Genomic DNA, 20999 nt, shown 5'->3' with positions numbered 1-20999 from the left:
AATGGAACAAAGTGAAAAATGATGAGAGAGTTCACATATTATGAAGCATGTAACCAATGTTACTGAGTAAGTTGTGTAGAAGTTTTTGAATAGGAACCCAAATTATTGTGTATACTTATACCAAAAATACAATATTATTATTTTTAACTGAAATAAAATTAATCTACAGGTATTATAAAACCCCTATTTTCTGCTGGCTGCTATTCCAGACCTCCTACATATTATCTCACTGCATTTCATTATACCTTCTTGGCAGCTGTCTATATCTCCAATCTACAACATAAAAAGACTTAGGTACTAAGAGTTTAAATAACTTAGTAGTGTCACTCAACTGTTAGCTTTTAGAACTGCCTTTAAGTTCAGAACTTTCTCACCATAAAACATCTCCATTCCTACACTGTGGTTATTGTTGATGAGTTGTCAGTGAGTCGATTTGGATTCTTGGTCACCCCATCTATGCAGGGGTGAACTAGGTACCAGAGCATAGTCAAGGCTGTGATCTTTCAGAAGTGGATTGATTGACCTTGTGTCCAGCACATTTGTACGTTGATTGCCCTCATCATTCTCAAAACATTTGCTCTCCACCTAACAGATGATTTTTTAAAAGAGACCATTACTTAGAGGGGACATTGTTTCATTAAATTAATCAATTACTGAGCCACAGTTTCTAATATTGTCTCCTAAAAAGAGGGAAATGATCTTTCAAAATCTTAGTTGTACTTTATTTTAACCTGTGGTAACTGTGTCTTATGAAATGATGCCTACAGTTTAATAAATGCAACATGTTACTTTATAATGTGTCTTTTTCATCACACGAAGCTTTATGATTTCTACACTTCATGAATCTCTGTTCATGATAGTTTCAGAAGCATCAATGAAATAATGGGGGAGGGGGAGCCGGAAGGGTGGGATAAAAATGAAAAATGAGGAGCTGTCTCTAAGAGCCCAAGTCCAAAGCATATGTTTTGAGAATGATGTGGACAACTAATGTACCAATGTGCTTTATACAATTGACATATATATGGATTGTGGTAAGAGTTGTATGAGCCCCCAATAAAATGATTTTTTTTTTTTAAGAAAGAAGGAACAGGTACATTCCTTTGCTCTCTAGGGGTGTGATGATCCTACATTATTTGGTAGTTGAGTGATTGCAAAACAGTTTATTATCTACTAACCAGTAATTTTGACACATTGGTTAATGTCTTTTCTTGAGGAATATCATCAGACTCTCTCCTGTCCTAGGAGTTTGGGGCTATTCCTATGTAATAAGAATAGTTGAAATAGATTAGCAGTTACTCTGTACCCAGCACTGTGCCAAGAGCTCTGGTGGTGCAGTGACTTATATGCTGGGCTGCTAGCCACCAGGTCAGCAGTCTGAAACCACCACCTACTCCAAGGAGGAAAGATGAAGCTTTAAACTCCTGTAAACAGTTACACTCTCAGAAACCCACAAGGACAGTTCAGTCCTGTCATACTGAGTCACTCACTATGAGTCACACTCAACTCGATGGCAGTGAGTTTGATTCTTTGGAAGCTCTGTGCTAAGTAAGTTACATACGTGCCAGTTACATGATCTCCTGTCAACTTGTGAAGGGGTGGAGTCTAGCCTGTTAATCAGGTCCTAGCCAATGAGGCCTCTGTGTGGGCATGGGCTTCTGAGGATTCTGGGATCTCCTGTCTTCCTCTTTGGAGGTGGAACACTCTCTGTTTCACCTTCCTGCTGACAAGGGACATGGAGCCATGCTGATCCCAGCCAGAGCCCTAGAGCTGGAGGAGCCACATGGAGACCCACACCAGTGCTGAGATGATTCCACTGCTGCTAGATCACAAGACTTTACACTCACAGGCCTTTGATCTTCCTGCATCATTACATGGGTTCCATGAGTCTGAGGAGGAATTTATAGACAGGTATCGGACAGATGGGTTAATATCAGACTTATGGACTTGATCTGGACTGGGCTGGGATTTTTTTTAATATACAATTACTCTTTGATATAAAGCTCTCTCTCATACATATATGAGCACCTCTGCATTTTGTTTCTCTAGTTAACCCAGACTAACACACATATATATTCTCATTTAATCATATTAGATGTGAAATTTCCAATTAGCTGCATATATATCCTAAAGTTTTATAAGCTAAAATATATAAAATTAAAATAGTATAATATAATTATGGATAGAGACTTTTAAAAACGGGAAATGTTCCTAGTCTAGGAAATATAAGTTATGATCCTGTTATTCTGCTCTTATATTTCTTTCTTAGTAGATTTAATGAAGATTAAAATTTAAGTTTTCCTATTACAAGCTAAAGATTTTAGATCCACATAAAAAGAGTACTCTAATATTGCTAACATTCTGCATTTAAGACCAAATTTTGCTGTAACTATTTTCCTTTAAATGTCTTTAAACCTTTTCCACATAAACAGAACTACTTTTTAAAGTTTTCTAGTAACAGACAGTACTGACATTTTTATTGTACAAAACAAAATAATAGTTTACTTATACATACAGGTTAGAAAATGTCATACTAACTCATCAACTGACCACTTATAAATCAAATGAGAGTGAGGGGGGGAAAGAGAAGCTGATACCAAGGACTCAATAGAAAATAATTGTCTAGAAAAGAAAGATGGTAACAGATGTATAAATATGCTTGATAAAATAGATGTGCTTTGAGAATGATTGGGGCAGGGAATGTATGGATGTGTTTTATACAATTGATGTATGTATATGTATGGATGGTGATAAGAGTTGTATGGGTCCCTAATAAAATGTAAAAAAAGAAAAGAGGAGAAAAAAATGATTAGGGCAGGGACTGTACAGATGTGCTTTATACAATTGATGTATGTATATGTATGAACTGTGATAAGAATTGTATGAGCCCCTAATAAATTGTTAAAATTAAAAAAAATAATAAATAAATAAAAATAAAAAATTAAAAAAATAGATGTACAGATTGTTATAAGAGCCCCCAATAAAGTGATCTTTTAACAAAAACAATTTTTAATCAAATAAAGGCATTTCTGCTAAATGTTTATTCTATTAAAGTAGGTCATTAAAAAAACTGTACCACTGCCATGAAGTTGATTTTCTTCAATGAATAAGTATTTTAGAATTTCTTTTCATTATATCTGAATGATTTAATTAATAAGATTTGGTGTATATTCATTATTCAAAGGTAAATTATTATTTCAGTTAAGAAGTACGATTCAATAAACACAAGAAATCTGTAGAAAGAAACACTGGTGGTCTAAAGAAATCCTACCATTAGAGAGAAAATTTCCCGAGTGAAAAAATGTGACATAAAAGGACAGATAATGTATGATCCTACACGCATGAAATATCTAGAGTAGGCAACTACAAATACATCAAAGTCTATTCATGTTTACCGAAGAGTGGGGGCGAGAACAATGGAGAGGTCTTGTTTAATAGACACTAAACTTCTGTTTATGCTAAAGAAAAAGTCTTAGAAATATATACTGGTAGTGTTTACAAAATATTGTGAATGTATTTGATGTCACTGCATAGTACATTTAAAATTGGTTAAAGTGGGATATTTTATGTTAAATTTTTTGCCACAAAATTTAAAATTTTTAAAGTTGAAGTTAATATTCAATGTGCAATTCAAAACAGTCACAAAAGAACAGCTATTGGATGATGTTGCTTATATTAAAAGGCACAAAAAGTCAAATCTATAGACATAAAAGTTTATTAATGGTTACCACAGGGGAGACTTTATTTCTTAAAAGGTACTTTGTTTTGGTTTAACATGATATAAAAATTGCAGTAAGGGTAGGACTACACAGCTGATTTTAATTGCTGTCAAATTGTTCTTTAAAAGTTGACTCGGCAAAGATTATGTGATAGATAAATTTACACTAGCATAATAGAGTAGCTCACAAGAGTGTGGTCCTCAGTGGAGAGTCATAGTTTTATGAAAATATGCTAGTAAATTAGCCTGGTAACATGTTTAATGCTTCTGTTCTACTTCCTGAGATCTTAAAAGTTTGCAAGTGGCCGTCCAAGGCACATAAATGTGTTGCTATGTACCTGAAACCATAGAGGAAGAAGATGAGTCAGGAAGATATTGAATGTGTGGTAAATTTTCTCCATAGCTAACTGCTTCTTTGCCATGAGGTCACAAGAACTAAATGATACCTGACTACCACTATTGAGCATGTTGATCAAAGATTCTATAGAAGAACACTAATCAACATGAAAAAATGCAGAACAAATATTTAAGTGGATTCCATAAATTCTGGAGCCATGTAAGTTGGGTGAACCCCAAAACTATTGTTTCAAGGTGAACTTTAAGTTTTCAACCAAATATATCCCCTGAAGTCTTCTTAAAACAAAGTCATACTTTAACTCAACTAGTAAAGAGTATCTGCCGTACCATTGTGCTCTTTTAAGAAGCATATGTGGGATGAAATTGTCACTAGCAATTCAAAACACTAGATTAAATGAGACTTTTAGGGGACAGTAAATTTACATTAGTGGCAGAAAAACAATTCAAAAAAGATGAATGCTAACAATGAATAACTCAAAGAATAATTGATATTGCTGAATTATGCATGTAGCAATTATTGAATTGGTATGTTTTACTGTGGATATTCTCAACAAAAACAACAAACATTAAGATATATATATATAATACACTAATGGTTTAATAAGAGATAGAGAAAAAAGAGCAGATTACTTTACACATTGACACATGAGTTTGGCTTTCCGATTAGAGAATTAAATATTAGAAATAATTAAAATGCAGATCCAATTCTAAAACTTTCTTATAATTTTTCAATATTTTCCTAGTATTATTTTTTATACTCTATAAATGAATAGTTATTTAAAGCCTAGTATGGTACATAGTTCAAACTCCTATCCTCTTGCCATCCTTATTCAGTCTATATGCTGAGCAAATCATCAGAGAAGATGGGTTGTTTGTTTTTTAATAAATCATTTTATTGGGAGCTCTTACAGCTCTTATAACAATCCATACATCCGTTGTATAAGCACATTTGTACATATGTTGCCATCATCATTTTCAAAACATTTTCTTTCGTGGGCCCTTGGTATCAGCTCCTCATTTTTCCCTGAGAATATGGGTTTTGTGGAGGGGAATGTGTCATCAGGATTTGATGAAGACTTATTAACAACCTGCTTTATACAAATGATAGAACCTTGCTCACTGAAAGTGAAGGGGAATTGTGTGATACATAGTTAAAACTGATCTGACTTTACAATCTTCCATGTTTCCTTCTAAAAGAAATCTGTAGATCTTCAATACATTCAATAGTTTATTCAAAAAATGCTCTGGATTTGATCAGTTCCAGTTTTGTCAGAGTATCTGTAAACTCTATTGTATAATTCTCCTAAGTAATTCTTGTCTGTTGTGCAGAGGTAGGATGAATAATACATCACTAATTCCAAACCAAACACTCAAACCCACGGCCATAAGTACACACTATCACAAAGCAACCCTGTCAGACAGGGTAGAAGTGCCGAGTGTTTGCAAGACGGTGATTCTTTCCAGGAGTAGAAAGCCCTATCTTTCGCTGGCAGAGCAGCTGGTGGTTTCAAACTGGTGAGCTTGAGGTTAGCAACCCAACTCATGTTCCCCTAAGGTCCTTAGTTCTGTCAAATGGTCTAAAAATGGACCCGCTGCCATCACTTAGATTCTGACTGCTAACAGCCCTATGGTGAGTGTTACTTCTTCCTTGGAACAGGCAGCTTTATCTTTCTTCCATGGTGTGGCTGCTGGTTTTGAACTGCCAGCCTTGTGGTCAGCAGCTCACTGCTTATGCCACAGCACCACCAGAGTGAGCTCCTTCTGCCAAGCTTTATAAAAGTAAAATAGTCTAATGAGAATTTATAGACCGAGAAGCAAAAGAACCTATGAACCCATCTTCTCTCTATCATGCCAAAAGTATATTCCAATAAACTCTAACAAAATACACCATGAGAAGGATTCTAATAGAACTGTACGACTGTGACATCTTATATTTTATACAGCTATTAGAAGAAGACAAGGGATCTACTTGACCTTTATCTGGTTGGGAGGGAAAATGACTTGTTAGAAAGGAAGAGCTTCTGGAACCAAGTTTTCATTATAGCTTCTTCTGTTGATCTGATTTAACTGAAACTTATGAGCCGGCCATATCCAAAAGAGAAAAGGAAATAAGTTCAGAACCATCCGAATTTGTCTCTTTTGTCTTCCCCCTTTAAATGTAAACTCTTAACTTGCAAATCTTTTTCTTATTCACCTTTCCATTTATAATGCCATAATGTGCATGCCAAATAATACCACTACTTAAATGAATAGAAAGGAAGAAAGAAGATCCAAAAATCTAAAGTTTGGAATCACAACAGTATTCATGAGTTCAAGCTTATTTGTGAGTTTTATTGTCTGTATCAAAATACTTCTTCACTCACTATTGACATTTTGGACTAGATAATGTCTTCTAAGGATTGTCATATTTATCATAGGATGCTTAGCAGTATTCTTAGGTTCTGGTTGTGTAGTGGTTAAGCCTTGGGCTTCTAAATGCAAGGTCAGCAGTTCAAAACTACTAGCTGCTCCATGGAAGAAAGAGCTTTCTATTCCTATAAAAGAATTGGTTTCTGACAACTGATCTTTGATAAAGGCCCAAAAAGTGCCCAATGGGAAAAAGATGCCCTCTTCAACAAGTGGTGCAGGAAAAAGATGGATATCTACCTTCAGAAAAATTAAGCAAAATCCTTATTTCACTCCATGCACAAGAATAAACTGAAGGTAGATTGCAGACCTCGAGGTAAAACCCCAAACTATTAGGGCCACCACTGAGGATATTAGGACAAACCTCAGAACTTTGGCACAGGAAATACATAGGCTATCAGAAATAGGGAAGGGCACAAACACAGAGGAGGCACAAATTGACAAGTGGGATATACTGAAGATAAAACACCTGTGTACATCAAAAGAATTCACCAAGAGAGTAATAAGAGAGTCCACAGAATGGGAAAACATCTTTAGCGATGACACATCAGACAAAGGCCTTATTACTAAAATCTACAGTACTCTGCTACCTTCCAAAAAGAAAAAAAAAACGAATTTCCCACTGAAGAGGTCGGCAAAGGACCTGAACAGAAGTTTCACAGGGGCAGAAATCCAAATGACCAATAAACATATGAAAAAATGCTCCCGATCTTTAGCCATAAGATAAATGCAAATTAAAACAATGAGATACTGCCTAACACCCTCAAAGGATAACCCAATTCAAAAAATCACAAAGCAACAAGTGTTGGAGGGGCTGTGGGGAGACAGGAACTCTCATCCACTGCTGGTGGACCTATAAGTATGTACAGCCACTATGGAAATTGATCTGACAATATCTAAAACAGATGGAAATCAAGCTACCATACAACCCAGCAATCCCACTACTGGGCATATACCCAGAAGAGGCAAAAAACACACCATGGCCAGACATCTGTGCTCCAATGTACTTGACAGCACAGTTCACAATTGCAAGTAGTTGGAAACAACCCAGATTTCCATCAACTGACGAATAGATTAACAAACTATGATACATACATACAATGGAGTACTATGCATCTCTAAAGAGTAGTGATGAATGTATGAAGCACATCAACACATGGGAAGAACTAAAGGAAATTATGCTAAGCAAAGTAAGCCAAACACAAAGGGGCAAGTACAACATGAGTCCGCTGAAGTAAACTTTTTTTAAAAAATGCAAAAGGGGCATAGGGGAAAAGCTGTATACATACAATCCTGGGGTGAGGACCAGGTAGTATGGCAGGGGCCAGACCAAAACCAGGGATACGTATGGTAGCCAACTAAAAAGGAGGAGGAAAAAAGAAAAAAGGGGGGGGGGTAGCAGGGGAACAGGGCACTAGCCCACCCAAGGGGAGGGTATTGTTTATATCTCCACAGGGAAAGAGGGACCAGACTTCAACCTGGTGCTCCAAAATGTGAATGCAACATACTGACATGAAATAGGGAACCACTGGAGAGGTCTGAGGGGCCAGCCCCAATCCCAACTACATGGAAAGTTGGTCCTTCCCCCAATAGAATTTATTTCAAAGGACAGCACTGAAGCTGCAGCTCAGGGAGAGGGACATATCTGATTGTAACACACAGGAGCAAATGGAGGGGGAGGAAGAAAGAGTGGAGCATATCCTGACTCACTCACCAAGCCTTGAGGACTATATTTCCACTCAGAGCAGCCAATCCACAGAGAACACCGTAAGGCTGGCCCCAATATGAGACATGACATCCCTCACTGACCCATAGCCCTACAGGGGACAACATTGGAGACACTTTGAGAGTTGTACCCAATCTGATCCCACCACACCAAGGCAAAACACTAAGGGTGTGCAACAAAACAGCAAGGGGAACAGAGTGACGGAGTCCCCAGGAAATACCTAAAGTAGACTTTGGGGCCAGGGTTTGGCACCCTATCATACTTGACCAGAAAACACTCCTAAAGGCCAACAAACAGTCCTTGAACTAACTACAGCTTTTATTTTTTGTTGTTATTGTTTGTCATTGACTTTTTGTTGTTGATGTTTTGTTTTCTTTTGTTGGTTTGTTTTGCTCTGTCTTGTTTTTGTGCATGTTATTATCTCCGCAGGTCTGTCTAAATAAGATAGTCTGGATAAACAATCTGGAGGAGAAAACAACAGGACTGACTGTACCTGGGTGAAATGGGGAGGGGGAGATGGGGGAAAGGAAGTGGTGTTAACAAATCCAAGGACAAGGGAACAACAAATGATCCAAATCGATGATGAGGAGGATATAGGAGGCCTGGTAGGGCATGATCAAGGGTAATATAACCGAGAGGAGTTCCTGAACCCCAAATGAAGTCTGAGCATGATAGTGGGACAAGAGGAAAGTAAAAAGAAATAGAGGAAAGAACTAGGAGGCAAAGGGCATTTATAGAGGTCTAAATATAGGCATGTACATATGTAAATATATGAGGATGGGGAAATAGATCTATGTGCATATATTTATAGGTTTAGTATTAAGGTAGCAGAAGGACACTGGGCCTCCACTCAAGTACTCCCTCAATGCAAGAATACTTTGTTCTATTAAACTGGCATTCTATGATGCTCACCTTCCCCACACGATCGCCAAGGCAAAGAAGGTGAATAAGCAAATGTGGTGAAGAAAGCTGATGGAGTCCAGGTATCAAAAGATACAGTGTCTAGGATCTTAAAGACTTGAAGTGGTCATCTAGCTAAGAAGCAACAAAGTCCACATGGAAGAAGCACACCAGCCTGTGTGATCATGGGGTGTCAAAGGGATCAGGTATCAGGCATCAAAGAACAAAAAATCAAATCATTGTGAATGAGAGGGAGTGCAGATTGGGGACCCAAGACCCATCTGTAGGCAACTGGGCCTTCCATTACAGAAGGGTAGCAGGGAGGAGACAAGCCAGTCAGGCTTCAATGTAACCACAATGAAACATACAGCTTTCCTCTGGTTCCTAAATGCTTCCTCCCCCTCCACCATCATGATCCCAATTCTACCTGACAAATCTGGCTAAATAGAGGATTTACACTGGTACAGATAGGAACTGGAAACACAGGGAATCCAGGACAAACGAACCCTTCAGGACCAGTGCTGAGAGTGGCGATACCAAGAAGGTTGAGGGAGGGTGTGGTAGAAAGGGGAAACTAATTATAAGGATCTACATATAACCTCCTCCCTGGGGGATGGACAATGGAAAAGTGGGTGAAGGGAGATGTCAGACAGTGTAAGATATGATAAATTAATAATAATTTGTAAATTATCAAGGGTTCATGAGGGAGTAGGGAGAGGGGAAAAATGAGCTGATACCAAGGGCTCAAGTAGAAAGCAAATGTTTTCAGAATGATGGCAACAAATGTACAAATGTGCTTGACACAATGGGTGGATGTATGAATGTACAGATTGTGGTAAGAGTTGTACAAGCACTCAATAAAATGATTTTTTTAAAAGAGTTAGTTTCAGAACAGTTCTACCCTGCCCTATAAGGTCACTGTGAGTCAGCATCAACTCAATAGCGTGAGTAACATGATCCCTGGCCTTTATCCATTAGATGCTAGTGGCACGTTCACAGTTGTGGCCACCGAAAATGTCTCTCGAGCCTTTCCAATGTTTCTGTGGGTCAGAATCACCCATGGCTGTCCATCACTGTTCTAGAAACAATTCATAACGTTACTTTGACTGCTATCTACACTCTTAACTACACTCAACATATGTAAAGATACATGACAATGTGCTTATGAAATAAGAAGGAAAAGTAAATTTTAAAAAATCATTTTCTTTGTAATCAGTAGAGGAAAGAGCAAAGAAAGTTCTTTTTATCGAGCAAAATGTATGCTGTGTGAATTTTTTTTTACTGTAGTAAGTTATTAGTTTCCAGCCTTCTTAAATTTTCAGTGAAAGAAGTTATCCATCTATAGGAATTAAGGGTTTCTGGAGTAGAACTACACAGCTATACCCTTCAGCAGCTTCACCCTAGAAATATATGCACCATTCAAAACCTGTTGCATTCACAGCATCAGGCACTGTGTTAGGCTGGGCTATCAGAGAAAAAAAATCAACGACACTCATGTATAATCAAGAGCTTTATAAAAAGAAATAATCGTATATCAATAAGGCATCCCAGTTAGTCCATTTTAAGTCCATGGTTCTGATACCAGCTGGAGACATCTTTTCAGACTCACCTAACTGCAGGCCAATGACTCGGGTGAAGTGGGATGCAGGAAGATCACAGGACATTGGGTGCAGAGTCATGTTGATCCAAGGTCAGTGGAAACAGCAGGTGCCAACAGCTCTCAGAATCGGGTTGCCCCTGGAGGCAGGCACAAATTCTCAATAAGCAAAAAGATGGAGTGACAGAGAGAGGATGGTTCCCAGTATCTCTTATAACAAAGGTCACACCTCCCTGGGAGGCATCACTAGCTGATGAGCTAACTGACGGGTTAGACTCCATTGCTAGTCAGGAGTGTCTAGTTGACATAATACCTAACCATCACAGCCACTGTAAAATTTAGTTTAAGAACTCAGAGTCACAGTTTAGTAATTTTACACTGACTGATACTAAATACCTGATATGGTTAACATTTACAAAGGGCCTTTTAAAAGTTCATGAAAAGTGGAATTAACCGCTTCTCGACCTTTTGGCTAAGATCAGGTGTAGTATCTGTTCTTATCAGTTTAATATCTAATATATCCTCTATCCAAGGACAATATATTAAATGGATTTTTTGAACAGGCATATGGAATAGGAGCTTGCGCCATCCACTCCACGCATCAACCTGGTATTGTAGTACTTCCAGGAATAGTGCACCCCTTTTAGGGGATTATTCCTTTTTAACAAAAATAATAATAATAATAATAATAAAGAAAAGTGGAATTAAAAGATAATGGAATTGTTCCATGAACTTTTTGAAGCTCCCATGTGTATTGATAGCCTAGTAAATGCATTCCTGGTTTCTCCTGGTAACGTGATGGCTGCCTAATCTAATTAATATTTATTTCTCATATTTATGTCACTTTTTTCATTTAAAATAACCTATCTTGCTATTTTCCTTTTCCAAATTCCTTCTCACCTTTAGTTTATAAATTAAGTGTACTTTCTCTTTGTCAGAACTAAGCAATTTTATTCCAGTGTGCTTTTTGTTGTCACTGAAAAAGGTAGTTTAAAGCAAAAAGCATGCATGACCCATTGGTTTACTTCTTGGATATAGATTTATAATACGTAAAGTGCTCTTTTTATCATACTTTTTTTCACCCCGCCCCTTTTTTTTTCATACTTAAACCAAGGTTTGTTTATTTGTTTTAACTCATTTTATTGGGGGCACATACAACTCATCATAATCCATACATACATCGATTGTGTCAAGCACATTTGTACATTTGTTGCCATCATCATTTTCAAAACATTTGCTTTCTATTTGAGCCCTTGATATCAGCTTCACATTTTCCCTCCCTCCCCCACAAATAAAGTGCTGTTAAGACCTAAGCTTTCCTATTTAGCTCATTTATGGCACATTGTCCACTTTGGAAGCCAAGGTTTCTTTTTTTAATGCAGAGCATACTAGCTGCAACATGACTGCACATCACCTCAGGATGGTCTGCCTTCCTGATGCACTGACTTGGACAGTAATACCTACTGCCATTTGGTTTTATTGAGCTGTGGATTTCTTTTACTGTTTATCTTGCATCTTCTTGACATGCATTGGCAATGACTTTTTAATCATTCCTTCATTAGACATTTCTGTTCCAAGAGAAAAACAGGTATTAAAATCAAACTACTCACCTTCTCAAAAATTTAAGTAAAGAGTAGCTATATGATTCAGTGATGTCATTCTTTGGTATATTTCCAAGAAAATTGAAAGCATATAGGAGTTTTCATACAGAATTATTTAAAGCAGCCAAAAAAAGTACAAAAGCCCAAAAGTCCATAAATAATGCATAGATAAATAAAATGCAATATACCCAAAAACAAATATAAGGTGATCCTAACTCATATAGATCATATAGGAAACAATAGAACTGCCCGGTGGGGTTTCTGTGGCTGTAATCTTCCAAAAACAAAGCAAACCAACCTCACTATCATCAAGTTGACTTCATATCATAGTGACCCTGCAGGACAGGGTAGAACTGACCCATGTGTTGTCTGAGGCTGTAAATCTTTTTTTTTTTTTTCATCTGGAAAGACTTTATTTTTGGGGGTGGGGAGAGGGGGACACGGTACTCAGTCCTTCTTGGCAGCGGCCTTCCTCATGGCGACCAGCACGTTGCTCAGCTCCTCTCTCTTCCTCTTGGCCTGGATATGTGTGTCCACCGCTTCTTGATGAACTTCAGTGCCCGCTTGTCCTTGGAGACCTTGAGCAGCTCCATGGCCCTTCGTTCGTAGGGTGCGAAGCCGCACACCTCCCGGATCATGTCCCGCATGAACTTGGTGTGCTTGGTGAGGCGCTCGCAGCGGCGGCTGTGCCTCGGCTTGCTCATGTTCTTGGTCACCTTGTGGCCCTTGTCGAGGCCCTAGGGCAGCGCACAGCCATGGCTGCGATTCTTCGATGGGTGCCGTGGCAGAAGGGCGAGGCTGTAAATCTTTATGGGAGTAGAAAGCTTCCTCTTTCTCCTGTGTGGCAACTGGTGAGTTTGAACTGCTGGCTTGTAGTTAGCAGCACAATGCTAACTCACTGTACCACCAAGGCACCTGAGTGTATCGTTAGAGTAGAATGTTACTCTGCCATTGGAAAGAATGAAGTCAAGAAGCATGCCACCCATGAATGAACTTTGCATGCACTGTGCTAAGGGAAAGAATCCAGGCCAAAAAAAATCACATACTGTGCGATTGTATTTACTTGAAATGCTCAGCATGGACAGATCCATAGAGACCTAGTAGATTACTGGTTGCCAGGGACTTGAAGGAGGAAAATTAGGAAATGACTGCAACTGAGTACAGGGATTCTTTTCAAGGTGATAAGAATGTTCTGGAATTAGTAAGTAACTGGTAATGATTGCACAATTTTGTGAATGTATTAAAAAAAACTACTGAGTAGCATTTAAAGAGATGAATTTCATTGTATGTGAATTATATATCAATTTGTTAAAATAAATAAAAAGTATCCACATGCCAAATTTGTAACTGGGAAGCAGGCTTACCGTTTGAACCAGTTATAGGCTTCTTGGTTTGTTCCAAAAGAAAAATTAGAAGAACTTTGAAAAATAGTTATTACAATATTGTTCAAGAACTAGCATTAGAATCAAAGTAGCAACTAACATATTTACATTAGGCTCTACAACTTACAAAGCCCTTTAAAGACATTAACAGTTGAGTGCTCGTGTTGTCATTTTCCCACCAAGGACATTCAGTAGATAGTATTGTTATTCTACACAGATTAGAAAGGTATTGGTTTTTGTGTTGTGTCTTAAAATGGTTTTTTTTCTTTGTATAAAGACCTTTTCTTTTTGTCTGTGAATGACATACAGTGGGCATTCAGTAAATGTTTAAATGATTAATTAAATAAGGATTGGCAAAGTCAAGTGTCTTACTAAAGACCAAAGAACAAAGTAGTTGGGAATGTCTAGGCATTTAAATCCTATGTGATACCATGTTAGAATTCATAATGCCCAAATGAATCACAGTAAACCATGAAATATTATAAGAACTCCAGCAAAGCTGAATTTAACAAATTATAATTTGTTATTAACTGCCAAAAGGAGCCCTAGTAGTGTAGTGGGTTATGCACTGAACTTCTAACTACAAGGTCAACTGTTGAACTGTTTTGGGTACAAAAGAGATCTCATATTCAATTTAAGGGTAATCATTTATTTGGTCTTAAACAGGAAAAGACAAAGACACGTCATCATCTAGATAAGGTAGACCATCCACAAGGTCATAGGGCATCTAAGGATTTTCCGAGATTTGAGAATTTAAAATGAAATGAGAGGGGAAAGGAACCCACAAAACCATGACAGATTAACACATTACAGTTCCAGGTGGGACTACAAAGTGGGACCCTGGCTGACAAATAAATTATGTTAGACGGAAGAGCCTACAAGATTGGTCCAGGGCCTTCCAACCAAGACAATCAGGCTATGATTCATGAATATGCCACCCTAGTATGGTCATTTCCATCAAGGACACATCCAGGTCAGCCCGGGGGAAGACTGCTCCTCCCTAGGCTGCTTAGTGGTTTAGAACCACCTGCTGTTTTGAACTGCTATCCTTGGGGATAGCTCCACAGTGATGAATGACCCAACCCAGGAGAGCAGTAGCATGATAGTTGCCATCAGGATGGTTGGCGGGTAACATCCTTGCTTTTCAATACATCAAAGAGGCCTTATACAGCAGATGTGCCCAATCACCACCTTAATTTGAGCCCATTAAAACCTATGTAGCACTTCTGACCTACAGAACTGTAATTGTTTACAGTGGTAACTTATTTTTACAGATGGAGTTAATCATTCCACTTTCTAATACTCTGCTGAAGGCAAATCGGTTCATATTCTTAGTTAATGGGCTGGATATAAGGGTTTCGGGTTCTCACTACTTTCTGTAGCATTCTGCAAATGTAGTGCTCAGAATTTAAACTCAACACAGGACCCACCAGTCTCACCAGGAGAAAGGGTGAGGCTGTCTGCTCCCTTAAGGAATTTAAAGTCTCAAAATTCCAATGGGGGCAGTTCTGTTTTTTCCTATAGGTTCATAATGAGTCAGATTCGACTAAATGGCATTGACTCTGGTTACTCACTACCAAAGATTCAATGTAATACAATAGACATTTCAAAGTGCCCACCAACATGCTATGCCTAGAACAGTGGTCGGCCAACTGCGGGTTGAGAGCCATATACCACTTTTTCAATATGTATATGTGGTTCTGAAGTAAAAATGAAAATGAAACTATTTCATTTAAAGGATATTACTCAAATAATGATATTTCATTTGTTTTTAAAGTGTATATTTATGGCTCTTGAATAACTTTTAAATTGTTGTGAGGGACAGAATTGCCTCTTCTCAAAAGTTTGCCAACTTCTGTTCTGAAACATAACTCTTAGTAGTCACTAAACCGGAACCATAGCCACCCCCCAAAAAAACAACACCTCACTGCCATTAAGTCCATATCTACTCATAGTGACGCTGTACACCAGCAGTTTTACTGCCAAGTTACTGGGATTGTAACTTTTTTTCTTAATAAATCATTTTACTGGGGACTATTACAGCTCTTATAATAATCCGTACATCAATTGTGCCAAGCATATTTGTACATATGTTGCTATCATCAGTTCCAAAACATTTTCTTTCTACTTGAGCCCTTGGTATCAGCTCCTATTTTTTTTTATCCTTTCTGCCCCACCTTCCCAACCTCGTGAATTCTTGATAATTAATAAATTATTTTTATTTTCATATTGTACACCATCCGCGGTCTCCCTTCACCCACGTTTCTGTTGTTCCTCCCCCTGTAGCGCGGGGTGGGGGTGTTCATCAGTCATTGCAATTGGTTCTCCTTTTCTCCCCATGAGGTTATAACTCTTTGCAGAAGTAGAAAACGCCATCTTTCTCTCAAGGAATGGCTGGTGACTTTGAGCTGCGGCCTTTGCAACTAACAGCCCAGCCCGTAACCACTAAGCCACCAGGGAGCCAGAGAAGCGCCTCTTTTCGTGGATAATCTTTCAATGTAGTAGGAATTCCTACCACATACTTTGCACATTGTGTTAATTTCCTAGAGTGAGTATGGCAGAGTAGTAGGACTAAGACTTATAAGAACAAAATGTTTACTGGCTCGCAGTTCTGGATATTAGGAGTCTAAAACCAGAGTATGGGCATATGGATGCCTTGTCAGGGCTTTGCAGGTGAATTCTGTTCTGTGCCTCTCTCTTAGCTTCTAATGAGTTGTGCATTACTTCACTCTTTACCCATATCTTCACATGGTCTTCTTCTCTGTGTGCCTGTCTGTCTCTTGTCTTCTTTTATAAGGATAAAATTTATTGGATTAGTATCCTCCCTATTCCAGTTTTCCCTCATATTAACTGAAAACACTTGAGATTCTGATTCTAAACAAGATCACATTCACATGAACTAGCCCTTTGAATGTGAACAAAGGTTTGGGGGATAGATACAGCACATATATAGCACACATGTCATCATTTTTTCATCTTCAATTATCTAGAAGTTAAATCCACATATAATTAAAAATATTATAAAGAACTTGGAGTCAAATATTAGTAAATTCTTTTATTCTCATTTATATGATTATGCAAAGGCCTTCAACTGTGAATGATCACAAATTATTAAAATCTTTGTTTCAAAAAATGCTAATTTCACAACACCTGTACTTAGACCAAGGGGCAATCATTCAAAGACAAGGGAATACTTGTCTTTATTTTTATTCATTTATTTTTTGTGTGATACGAGTGAGTTGTTTTTTAATTGGAGCTCATATTAACAATTATCACAATCCTTACATACATCAATTGTGTAAAGCACACTTATACATTCGTTGCCCTCGTTATTCTCAAAATTAACTTTCCGCTTGGGTTCCTAGAATCAGCTCCTCATTTTCCTTTTTACCCTTCCCCTCCTTCCCCGCTCCCTCCTCCCTCATGAACCCTTAATAATTTATAAATTATTATTTTATCTTATCTTACACTACCCGGCATCTCCCTTCACCCACTTTTCTGTTGCCCATCCCCCAGAGAGGAGGTTATATGTAGATGCTGGTGATCGGTTCCCCATTTCTACCCCGCCTTCCCTCCCGGTATCGCCACTCTCACCGTTGGTCCTGAAGGGTTCATCTGTCCTGGATTCCCTGTGTTCCCAGTTCCCATCTGTACCGCTGTGCATCCTCTGGTCTAACCAGGTTTTTAAGGTAGAATTGGGACCATGATAGTTGGGGGAAGGAAGCGTTTAAGAACTAGAGGAAGGTTGTGAGTTTCCTTATTGATACACTGAACCGTGAGTGACTCATCTCCTCCCCACTATCCCTCTGCAAGGGATGTTCAGTTGTCTTCAGATGGGCATTGGGTCCCCATCACGCGCTCCACTCATTCGTGATGATATGATTCCCCCCCCCCCCTGCCTTTGGTGCTTGAAACCTGGTCTCCTCGGTCCTTCATGATCACACATGTTGGTGTGTGCTTCCATGTGGGCTTTGTTGCTTGTGGGGTAGATGGCCACTTGTTTACTTTCAAGCCTTTTAAGACCCCAGATGTTATATCTCTCGATAGCCGGGCACCATCAGCCTTCTTCACCACACTTACTTATGCACACATTCGTCTTTGGCGGTTATGTGGGGAAGGTGATCACACAATGATGGTTTTTGTCCTTTGGTGTCTGCTACCTGATCCCTTCAATGCCTCATGTTCACACAATCTTGTGTGCTTCTTCTCTGTGGGCTTTGTTGCTTATGAGCTAGATGACAGCTTGTTTGCCTTTAAGACCCCAGACACTATATCTTTTGATAGCCGGGCACCATCATTTTTCTTCATCACATTTGCTTATGCACACGTCTGTCATCAGCGATCATGTCAGGAAGGTGGGTATCATGAAATGACCATTTAGCTGAGCAAGGTGCTCTTGTATTAAGGGAATGCATGCGAGGAGGCCCAATGTCCACCTGCTACTCTACTACTAAACTTATAAATATGTGCACAGAGGTCTATTTCCCCCTAATCATAAATATATTTACATGTGTGCATGTCTTATAATTTCCCCCCTTCTTTTCCCAACATAATTCTCAAATTAAATAACAATATCATTAATATCACATGCAAGTAAAATTTTGCTGAAGACCATCCAACCATGGTTGTAGCAATAGATAGACAAGGAGCTGTCAGAAGTTTAGGCCTGGTTGAGAAGAGGCCATGGAACAGTTGGATCTTGCCTGAAAGGAAGAGAATACCAGAAAGATGTTTACTACTGTTTCATTGAAAATGTTTCAAAATTCAACTGTGTGGATAGTCCTGAGAATAGGAATCCCAGAGCACTGCATTGTGCTCTTAAGGAACCTGTATGTGGATCAAGAGGCTTCTGTCCATACAGAAGAAGTGCATACTACATGGTTTCAAATCAGGAAAAGTGTGCATCATGTTTGCATATTCTTGCAATGCTCATTCACCTATATGCTGAGCAAGTTATCAGAGAAGACGCATTAAATGAAGGAAGAGTATTAGGATTGGAGGAATGCTTATTAACAGCCTGCAATACTTAGATGTCTGACACAACCTTGTTTGGTAGAAATAAAGAGGACTTGCAGCACTTGCTGATGAAGATAAAAGCCTATACCCTTCAATATGGACTGTAAGTCAATATAAAGAAAACCAAAATTCTGACAACTGGACCAATAGGTCGCAGCATGGTAAAAGAAACTATTGAAGTTGTGAGAGATTTCATCTTACTTGGATTCACAACCAGTGTTCATGGAAGCAGCCATCAAGAAATCAAAACATGCGGTAATGCATTGTGAAAATCTACTCTGCAGGAGAACTCTTTTAATTGTTGAGAAACTAGAATGTTACTTCGAGGACTAAGATATGCCCAACCCAAGCCTTGGTAATTTCCATACCTAATATGCATGTGACAGTTTGACATGAAATAAAGAAGACCAAAGAAGAATTGATGCATTTGGCTTATGGTACTGGCAAAGAATAATTATTGAAAATACTCAACTGACAAAGGACAGAGAAATCCACCTTGGGTTAAGTATAGCCACAATGCTCCTTAGAGGAAAAGATGATGAGATTTCATCTCACATATTTTGGACATGCTATCAGAAAAAGACCAGACCCTGGCAAGAAAAAGGAGGAAGACCTTTGACAAGATGGATTAATACAGTGGTTGTATTGTTGAGCTCAAATATAACAATTGTGAGGATTATGCAGGGCCTGGCAGTGTTTCATTCTGTTGTACATAGTCTCTAAGAGGTGGTACTGGGCGGAGGGAGCACTAGAACTGATTATGATTATATAATTCATTTTAAAAGTGATTTTAATCATGGGAAAAAAGAAGAAATGTTCTAAAATTGATGTGGTGATGATTGCACAATTCTTCTTGATATGATTGAACTATTGAATTGTGTGATTTGTGGATGAAGTGCCAATAAAGTTATAAAAAAAAGAGGTGGAACCGACTTGACATCACAACACACAGTGGCCCTCAGCCTTCCTAATGCCATGACTCTTTAGTACAGCTCCTCATGTGGTGGTGACCTTGCAGCCATACAGTTGTTTTTGTTGCTACTTCATAACCACTGACTTAACAGTAACAACAATAAATTTTTCACATGTTTAAAATGTACTTGTATGTCATTAAAGACTCCCAAGTTCACCTCAATTTTAGTTTACCTCCTTTTTTAACCCCTCAGACCATGATTTAAATCCAAGGGGTAAGAAATCTGGAGAGTTTTTAAGACTGTGAACCTCTACAATACCTTAATGTTTGTCCTCGGGGCTTTTATTTGGAGTTGTTTAATTTTTCCTAGGTTTTGGGAGCCTGGCAGGTATGGGAAGTGAAGGGAGAAAAACCCAACCACCCCTAAACCTTCACAGCTACAACTAGTACACAGGGAATCTTTTCTACTCCACTGTTTGTCCTTTTCTCTCCCAGTCACACGGACTGAAGTGTTGTGGTAAGGGCTGCCTCGGGGTGCCCTTCAAGCCTGCGAGGATTTGTCCTCCTTTCTGGGTCTCCCATGTCAGCTTCTCACTTCATAACTGCCTGCTTGTCTCTGGCTCAGATGTCGCTCCTACTTGGGAAGTTTACAATTCAGATCGTTTGATCTTCATTTGTTTTGAGATCTACGTGTGCAGTGAGTTGCTGAAGAATATCTGCTTACATGGTTATATTTTACCAGAACCCTTTTCTGTCTCAACCAAGAGTTGTTTGCTGTTTTTCTTAAAGTTTTTTTTGAGACATAATACACATATCATACAATTCAATAGTTCAATCATAAACCAGGAGTGTTTTTTAGTAACATTAAATCAACACAGGACATAGATTTGTGATTTTGTCATGTTGTTTAAGGTGATCCTATAGTCAGCAGAGGGCCTGAGACATAACAGGTGATGCTATCTGTAGAGTAATTCTTATTAAATGACCAGTGAGTACCCACTCACACTAGAAAGTCTTTCCCACAGAAATACATATGCCTTTGTCATATACAAAAGTAGATTTTTAGCCTCAAGTAGAGACCAGCTATTTTATTCTCTTTAATTGTTATATATATTGACTACTATTAATTGATTATGATTGAGAAGGATTACTGATTATAGATATACCAGAAACATACTTCTAGCAATTAAAATAGCAAAAGTGTTATGGTGGTGTAGTGGATACCATTGGGAGGTGCTAACTGGAAGGTTAGCCGTGTGTCCCCATTGGCTACTCCACAGAAGAGAGCTGAGGGTTCCTGTCCCTGTGAAGATGGACAGCCTCACAACTGGACGTCCCCTTACAGAAGGGTCGTGGGGAGGAGACAAGCCAGTCAGGGAGCAGTGT

The 20999-nt window shown here is 38.6% G+C and overlaps 1 protein-coding gene and 1 non-coding gene across 2 annotated transcripts in view; both read left to right on the top strand.

Annotated features, from left to right (window-relative positions):
* ITFG1 (integrin alpha FG-GAP repeat containing 1) overlaps positions 1-20999 on the top strand; it is a 242724-nt gene that overhangs the window by 207430 nt on the left and 14295 nt on the right. The window lies entirely within an intron of this gene.
* On the top strand, positions 11154-11344 carry LOC142433002 (U2 spliceosomal RNA). Its single transcript, XR_012781064.1, has one exon. It is a non-coding gene; the product is annotated as a U2 spliceosomal RNA (small nuclear RNA).

Source organism: Tenrec ecaudatus, chromosome 18, assembly GCF_050624435.1.
Source record: "Tenrec ecaudatus isolate mTenEca1 chromosome 18, mTenEca1.hap1, whole genome shotgun sequence".
Taxonomy (NCBI): domain Eukaryota; kingdom Metazoa; phylum Chordata; class Mammalia; order Afrosoricida; family Tenrecidae; genus Tenrec; species Tenrec ecaudatus.
The sequence above is the reverse complement of the archived record's forward strand: the minus strand, read 5'-3'. Positions and strand labels throughout refer to the sequence as shown.